General features: G+C 41.5%; 1 non-coding gene across 1 annotated transcript; it reads left to right on the forward strand.

Moving 5' to 3' along the window:
- LOC131766048 (U6 spliceosomal RNA) lies at positions 1 to 104 on the forward strand. Its single transcript, XR_009338351.1, has one exon. It is a non-coding gene; the product is annotated as a U6 spliceosomal RNA (small nuclear RNA).
- Positions 105 to 9320: the final 9216 nt, after the last annotated feature.

A 9320-nucleotide genomic window follows, 5' to 3' on the forward strand; every position in this document is an offset into this window, starting at 1 on the left:
GTGCTCGCTTCAGCAGCACATATACTAAAATTGGAACGATACGGAGATTAGCATGGACCCTGCGCAAGGATGACATGCAAATTCGTGAAACATTCCATATTTTTTAGACATTTCTCCAAAGAAGATATACAGATTGCCAACAGACACATGAAAGAATGCTCAACATCATTAACCATTAGAGAAATGCAAATCAAAATTACAATGAGATATCATCTCACACCAGTCAAAATGGCCATCATCAAAAAATCTAGGGCTTCCCTGGTGGCGCAGGGGTTGAGAGTCCGCCTACCGATGCAGGGGACACGGGTTCGTGCACCGGCCCGGGAGGATCCCACGTGCCCCAGAGCGGCTGGGCTCATGAGCCATGGCCGCTGAGCCTGCGCATCCGGAGCCTGTGCTCCGCAACAGGAGGGGCCACAACAGTTAGAGGCCCGCGTACGACAGAAAAAAAAAAAAAAAAAAAAAAAAAAAAAAAAACAAACAAACAAAAATCTACAAACAATAAATGCTGGAGAGGGTGTGGAGAAAAGGGAACTCTCTTGCACTGTTGGTGGGAATGTAAATTGATACAGCCACTGTGGAGAACAGTATGGAGGTTCCTTTAAAAACTAAAAATAGAACTACCATATGACCCAGCAATCCCACTACTGGGCATATACCCTGAGAAAACCATAATTCAAAAAGAGTCATGTACCACAATGTTCATTGTAGCTCTACTTACAATAGCCAGGACATGGAAGCAACCTAAGTGTCCATCAACAGATGAATGGATAAAGAAGATGTGGCACATGTATACGATGTAATATTACTCAGCCATAAAAAGGAACAAAACTGAGTTATTTGTAGTGAGGTGGATGGACCTAGAGACTGTCATACAGAGTGAAGTAAGTCAGAAAGAGAAAAATACCGTATGCTAATACATATATATGGAATCTAAAAAAAAAAAGTTCAGAAGAACCTAGGGGCAAGACGGGAATAAAGATGCAGACCTACTAGAGAATGGACTTGAGGATACGGGGAGGGGGAAGGGTAAGCTGGGACAAAGTGAGAGAGTGGCATGGACATATATACACTACCAAACGTAAAATAGATAGCTAGTGGGGAGCAGCCGCATAGGACAGGGAGATCAGCTCGGTGCTTTGTGACCACCTAGAAGGGTGGGATAAGGAGTGTGGGAGGGAGGGAGATGCAAGAGGGAAGAGATATGGGGACATATGTATATGTATAACTGATTCACTTTGTTATAAAGCAGAAACTGACACACCATTGTAAAGCAATTATACTCTAATAAAGATGTTAAAACAATATATATATACATACATACAATGGAATACTTACTTAGTTCTAAAAAAGAATGAAATTTTGCCATTTGCAACAACATGGATAGACTTGGAGGATCTTATGCTTAGTGAAATAAGTCAGGCAGAAGAGGCAAATACTGTATGTTATCACTTATATGTGGAATCTAAAAAATACAGCAAACGAGTGAATATAACAAAAAAGAAACAGACTCACAGATATAGAGATCAGACTAGTGGTTATGAGAGGAAAGGGAAGGGGTAGGGGCAAGATAGGAGTAGGGGATTAAGAGGTACAAACTACTATGTATAAAATAAATAAGCTAAGAGGATAGATTGTACAGCACAAGAAATACAGCCAATATTTTATAATAACTATAAAAGGAGTATAAACTTTAAAAATTGTGAATCACTGTGTAGTACACCTGAAACTTATATAATCTTATAAATCAACTATATCTCAATAAAAATAAATAAACTAATTAATTTTTAAAAGGTCTTTTCTTCAAACTAACAGGTAAAACTAAAACCTAGTGTTTAAGGATCACACCTGGGGGATGTGTTAGGGACGTACACAGCTCAGGTCCCCTCAAGGAAGGACATGTCTCATAAATTTCCTCCCATCTCTGATGGTTACCATGACCTCAACACTTTTGAAGGGTCCTACTCAGGTATTCTGAAGGATGCCCCTCAATTTGGATTTGTCTGTTGTTTTTCTCTTGTTTAGAAAGCAGCTATAAATTTTTAGAAAGGCACAGAGGTGAAATGCCCTTATAGCGTTGGGCACATGCTAATCAATATGATTTATCACCAGGGATGTTAATCTAGATCACTTGATTAAGGTGGTGTTTGCCAGGTTTTGTCACTGTAAAATTTCCATTTTTCATACTCTATTCTTTGAAGGTGAGTCTCTGAGTCCAGTCACACACAAGGAGAGGGGAATTAAGTTCCACTTCTTGGAGGGGGCAGTATCTATTAGAATTCTTCTGTAAGGAAGATTTTTCTTTTCTCCTCATTTACTTATTTATTCATTCAATCATTTATTGATATAACTTTAGACTCACGGATATTTATTTTATTTTATGGGTTATAATCCAATACTATTGTGATATATTGTATTACTCAAATTGTTCCAGCTCTGGCCACTGGGAGTTCTTTCATGTTGGCGTCTGTGCTCTTTTGACACTACCCCTCTACTTCCCCTGCTTTTCTTCCTGAGGATTTCCTTGTTTTCTGGCTTTACAAAATCATACAAGCTCATCTTGTATTTTCCCTGCCCTAGTCCTAGAATCAGCCATTTCTCCAAAGAAATCTCCAGGGAAAGTCTGAGGATTGAAAAGAGAAGAGGGCTGAGAAATAAACCGATGTTAAGAAATGGGGGGGGAAGGAAGAGAAGGCCTTGAAGGAGACCTAGAAGTAGTGAGTGGAGGAAGAGGCAGGAGTAAACACGTAGAAGAGCCCAGGGACTTCCCTGGTGGCCCAGTGGTTAAGACTCCCTCCGCGCTCCCAATACATGGGGCCTGGATTCGATCCCTGGTCAGGGAACTAGATCCCACATGCTGCAACTAAGAGCCCGCATGCCACAACTAAAAGATCCCACATGCTGCAACTAAAGATCCCGCATGCTGCAACTAAGACCCAGCACAGCCAAATAAATAAATAAATAATAATAATTATTATTTTTTTAAAGAGCAGGCCCAGAGGCAGAGAGTAGGGCTGAGGGAGTTTGGAGAAGGGAGTGATTAATGCCAAAGAGAGGTCAAGTAAGATAAAGCCTGAAGGAGGGGCCTGGAATTTTGCAATCATAGATGGAGTAGGAGCTTGGAGAGCCAGGCTGCTGTGGTTTGGGGTGTGAATGAGGAAGAAGGGGATAAAGACGAGGAGGGTAAATCATCTTCAGGAAACCTGAAGGAAAGGAGGACATGGTACAGACTGATAGAGAGGGGGAGTTGTTGTTTTCTCTGTTTTTATTGGGAGAGACAAGCATTTTTATACGATGAGATGAAGGAGCCAGTGGAGAAGAAACATAGTAATGAAGGAGAAGATGGAAGCTTAGGCTGCCCCAAGGCACAGAGAGGAAAATGAAGCACACAGGAAAACCCCTTTCTCTGAGATAGGAAAAATGCAGGTGGTCATAGGTTTGTAGGTTTGAGGTAGGAATCTGGGAATGAATATTCATGCACACTTTTTATGTAAGATGCATGTTTTCATTTCTCCTGGGCATATTTCTAGGAGTGAAATTGCTGGGTCATATGGTAGCTCCCATGTTTAACAATTTGAGTAACTGCCAAAATGTTTTCCAAAGCAGCTGTACCATTTTATATTCCCACCAGCAACGTATGAGGCTTCCAGGGTCTCCGCATCCCGACAACACTTGTTATTATCTGTCTAGAGGGAGTGAAGTGGTACTTCATTGTGGTTTTGATTTATATCTCCTTAATGGATAATGTTTTTGATACCTTTTCATGTATGTATTGGCTATTTGTATATCTTCTTTAGGGAAATATCTATTCAAATCATTTGCCCATTTTTAAATTGGGTTGTCTTTATTGTTGAATTATGAGTTCTTTAAATATTCTGGATACTAGCCTCTTATCACATATATGATTTAAAAATATTTTCTCTCATCACATAGGTTGTCTTTTTACTTTCTTGATGGTGTTCTTTGAAGGACAAGAGTTTTTAATTTTCATGGTCTAGTTTATCTATTTTGTCTTTGGTTGTTTTTGCTTTCGGTGTTGTATCTAAGAAGGCTTTGCCTAACCCAAGGTCATGAATATTCACTTCTACATTTTCTTCAAAAAGCTTTATAGTTTTAGTGTTTATATTTAGGGCTATGATCTATTTTGAGTTAACTTTTGTGTATGGTGTAGTGAAGGGGTTCAACTTAATTCTTTTGCATGCAAATATCCAGCTGTCCTAACACCATTTGTTGAAAAGACCATTCTTTCCTCATGGAATGGTCTTGGCACCTTTATTGAAAAATCAGTCAGCCGTAAATACAAGGGTTTATTTCTGGAATCTCAATTCTATTCTACTGATTTATGTCTATCCTTATGCCAGTTACCTCATTGTCTTGATTTGTAGTAAGTTTTGAAATCGGGAAGTGTGAATCCTCCAACTTTGCTTTTCATTTCCAAGACTTGTTTGGCTATTCTGAGTCCCTTGCATTTCCATATGATTTCCTGGATCAGCTTGTCAATTTCTGCAAAAACAGCAGCTGGGATATTGATGGGGAATGTGTTGAATCTGCAGGCCAATTTGGGGTGTATTGGCATGGTAACAGTATTAAGTCTTCCAATTCATGAAAGTGAGATGTCTTTCCATTTAATTAGGTCTTTGTTAATTTCTTTCAATGATGTTTTGTAGTTTTCAGTATACAAATCTTATACTTCTTTTGTTATATTCTATTCATTTCTAAGTACTTTATTCTTTTCTATACTTTTATAAATGGAATTGTTTTAATTTTAATTTTTCATTGCTAATGTTTAGAAATACAATGGATTTTAATATATTGATCTTATATCCTGTAACCTTCCTGTACCCATTTATTAGTTCTAATAATTTCTTAGTGGATTCCTTTGGATTTTCTATTTACAAGGTCATGTAATCTGCAAACAGAGATAGTTTTACTCTTCCTTTCCAATCTGGATAGTTTTATTTTGTTTTCTTGCCTAAGTGCACTAGCTAGAACCTCCAGCACAATGTTAAATAGAAGTCGAGAGTATGACTGTTGTTTGTAAAGATGTCAATTTTTCTCACAACAATTTCTCTCACAATTCCAAAAAGCATTAGAGCTCATGTGGATGAATACACAGGTGAGAGTAGCTATAAAAATCTCTGAAAGAAAAGAAATGAGTAAAGATTTTCTCTTCTGCTGTATAAAGCATTTAAAAGGCAACAATAATTAAAACAGAATAGAACTGACAAAAAGATATAAATCTCAGTGGACTAGAGTACAAAGTTCAGACTCTGTCTATAGTATGTATATAAAAACTTATATGAGAAAATCAGTGGCAAAGGGATAGGGTTTTTCAATAAGTATTGGGAAACTTGGATAGCTGTTGGGGAGAGAAGGTTAGATTTTCACCTCAAATCATTCACCAAAATAGTTTCCAGAAGAATTTAAAGAGAATGAAGGAACCGAAAAAAGCCAAACAATTTAAAAACTAGAAAAACTGTGAATGGATATTTATTGGACCTGTTGAGTGTGGAAGAACCTAAGCTTAAAACAATGGAAGAAATTCAATGATTTGACTACTTATGTCAAAACATATTTACAATAAATATAAAAGACAAAGTATTATTAACATAGAAAGGGTTAATATAAATTAATAAGTTAAGGCTTCAAAGAAAAATGGGCCTAGAAAATAGACAATTCAGAAAATAGACAACTCATTAAAAGAGGAAATATAAATAACTAATAACTGAAAAAGTGTTCAATCTCACTAGCAATCAAAAAAATGCAAATCAAACAATAAGGAGGTACAACCTTTTGCTTTGAGCAAAGATTTCTAAGATGATATTACTCACCACTGCTTAGAGTATGCTGAGATAGCTCTCATGCTAAACTTATGAAGTGATTTCCCATTATTAGGCCCATTTTATAACATGGAAACTGAGACTCTGGGGTTCAGTAATTTTCCCAAGCTCATACTTCTAGTAAGTGGTGGCATGAGGATTTGAACCCAGGCTGTGTGACTCTATTACAGTGAGGGGCCTAGAAAACAGATGTGGGAGGGAGGGCGAAGGACAGGAGGAAATGTAGCTTGAAGAGTCAGGCAAATATATTTGAAGTGCCTGTCTGGAAGGGTTATGATATTGCAGAGGGAGGCAATGAGTGGAAATTACACAAAGGACCACTCTTTCAAAGCAAGAACTGTCCCTAACGGACTAGAGAGGCCCAGGGAGGCGGTGAACACATCCAGCCCTGGGGAGGAAGAGGAAGTAGGAGGGTCCTCTCTGTAACCCTCACATCAAACTGCAGTGGGTGGGGATGGGTGGTCTCATCTTCCAGAGGAGAAAACACCTCTAGGTAACCAAGACCTCAGTGTCTTCAGAGTTTCTGCTCTTTTCTCAATTGCAGACAGCTAGCAGAGCCTGCCCTTTCTCCTAGGGCCAAGTGACCTGCAGGGGAGCCCTTCCTGGCTTCACTGCCCTGTTGCAGCTGCAATCCCGGGCCAGCAGGAAGCCTGACCTTGCCAAACTATGAGGGCCAGGGCAGGAGGAAGGAGGGCGGGAGTAGCCCATCTGAGTTCTCCTTTGCCCTTTCCTGGAGGCTTGCTACTCCATGGGGGAGGCAGAGGGAGGCGGGAGAGAAGAGGCAGTCTGGTCATGTTGAAGAGCTAAGAAACAGATGAAACAGAACCATTAAAGGACAGTGACAAATATGTTAGTTGTGGTTTGGTAAAGATATCTTCATTTGCAAAGCCCCTGGGGAATCCATTCTCAGGGGCTTTATCCTGACTCTATAATCTTGGGTAAGTCTGTTAACCTTTTTTGTACCTCAATTTCTTTATCTGTAAAATGGGTATGACAACATTTCCCGCTTTATTGACTTCAGATGATGTACTGCTTAGATGACCAACAAGCTAGTGTGAGGGCAGAGTACCAGAGGCAGTACAGTCACTCAGATCTGAGTTCAAGTCCACTGTCTGCAATTTTCCAGTTAGAAACTTGGGAAAAATCATCCAAACTTTAGCTGCTTTAGTTTCCTCATCCGTGAAGCTGAGAGTAGCAACAGCACCTGCCTTAAATGGTTGTCTTCAGGGGTAAATGAGCTAGTACACATAAAGTAGATGCTAGGACCAGGATTCCACAGCCCACAGGTTTAACCATTACAGTACAGTTGCCTCACAACCATAATGCACATAAAACAACAACATATAGTGTAAAGAATGGAAAGCAATACAACAAATTGTTAACAGTGTTTATTTCTGAACAGTGAGATTCTAATCTATTTTTATTTCCTACTTTATATTTTTCTACATTTTCCAAATAACATAATCAGAAAAAAACTATATATGATGTTCAGATGCTTTGAGATCACTTGTGATGGTTTCAACTGCATTAAAATCGTTGACAATATTTTCTCATGTCATCTTCTCAGCAACTGTTTAAAGTAGGAATCATTATCCCCATTTTCTAGATCAGGAAACAAGGCTGAGAGGTTAGAGAGCTGACTTAATCTTCAGGACTTAATCTTCAGGTCTTATTGCTGCTAAGTGGCAGAGAGCCAAGATCCAGAGGCAGATCTGGCTATCTCCAAAGCTAGGTGCTGTCCACAGGGATGCTGGGCTATGGGGCTCAGTGTGCAGAACTCCTCCACCCCATTTTGATCACAGTTAAGGTGGAAGGTTGTTAGGATTGAGCCTTGGTGCATATGCTCCCATGAGTCTCAGGTGCCTGGTGTACAACCATATTCCTGGTAGAGGACATGGCCCAGAAAGTGGGATTTTGGCATCCTCCTTTCACAGCATAAAAAGTCAAGAGGTACTGTAGAGAGTCTCCCCAAGAAGAAATAAAGGTTTCTACTATCAAGGTATCCAATAGAGCAACTAAGAAAAAAAAAAAAAAGCATAACTACATAAGATTGAGGGAGGGAAGTGGGTGTGAGCTAAATCATTATCTATCATAGGAGGAAGACAATAGATAAGGGCCAGTCCTGATAACTCTAGATATAGTTATGTAAGCATTTTATGTAGAAATATGGAGGTAACTACCAGGCCTGAAAACACAAATGGCTATAAGTGGTTATCCCTGGAATGAGGGGTGGAAAGGAAATTTTTTTGCTTTTCATCATAAGCGTTTCTGTCCCATTTGATTTTTTTACTTTATTTTATTATTTTGTTTTTAGCTGTGTGTTACATTTTTTAAAAAAAATACTATTTTTAATACAGGCTCTGAAAGTTAAAAACAAAAGTACAGACTTTGGGGTCATCTGTGTGGATTCACATCCCACCTCTGCCAGTTACGGATCTTGGGCAGGTTAACCTCCCTAAGCTGCAACTTTACCTTCCTGAAAATAAGGATAAAAACCATACTTACCCCACAGGGTTGTTTTGGGGATAAAATGAAGTAACGCATGCAAAGCACACGGACCAGCATTGGCCGAAATTCAGCATCTGTAATTATTAACCATTGTTATCATTATTAATAATAAACCAAGCGTGCAAGTAATACCCAGGGCTTTGCACATAGTAGGCACTTAATGGGTGTAAGTAATTGTTTAAAACCTCCACCAGAGCCTATAATTTCCCCCAACTCGTGACTCATAAGCCCCAGTGGTCGGAGTGAACACTTAAATACTGACGTGGGTACTCATTTATTTATCACTCTGTTCTCCGCCGCAGTGTCCGCAGAGGGCGAGCCCAGCTCCCAGGTTCTGGCTGCACACGTGATTCCTCCCGCGCGCGGAGGTGGGAGACAGCGGCAGCTCACCCGCTTTCGGGTCGCTGATGCGGGGCCGTTACGTGGCGCAGCGTGAATCACTTCTGGTTTCACGCAGGCATTTTCCCAGGCAGGGGCGGGCTGGAGGAGGGGCAGTGCCGCTCGAGACTGTGGAGCAGCCCGGGTCCGCATTGCTCCCACTTGCCAGCAGTGCCAAGGGGATGGCCATGCCGGGAGGGACGGGGTGGGGCAGTTTTAGGGCGACAGCTTTCCGGAGCAGGGACGTCTTGAAGGACGACTTGGGATTGGCCGGGAGACGCGGAGCGGGTATTTCATACCCGGCCGAGGGTGCCGCGCTGCCCGCAGGCGAGGCGGGGTTTCCTGGGGACCAACGCGGGAGCCCCCACCCCCACGCGGAGGCCTTGCGCCCCGCCCACGGTCCTCGCGGCGCTCAGCGACCCTCCAGCTCCAGGCTGGTCTGCAGCAGACTGGGCGAGGGCGTGGGGGCCACCGTCCCCTAGCTCTGCCGCACCTCCGCGCGGGTACGGGTTAGGTCGCGAGTCGCGGGACGCCGGCCGCTAGGCGGGGCGGGAGGCGGGACGCTGACGTCGCGGCGCGGCCGGCGGCCGGGAG

The sequence above is a fragment of the Kogia breviceps genome, chromosome 11, assembly GCF_026419965.1.
Source record: "Kogia breviceps isolate mKogBre1 chromosome 11, mKogBre1 haplotype 1, whole genome shotgun sequence".
NCBI lineage: Eukaryota > Metazoa > Chordata > Mammalia > Artiodactyla > Physeteridae > Kogia > Kogia breviceps.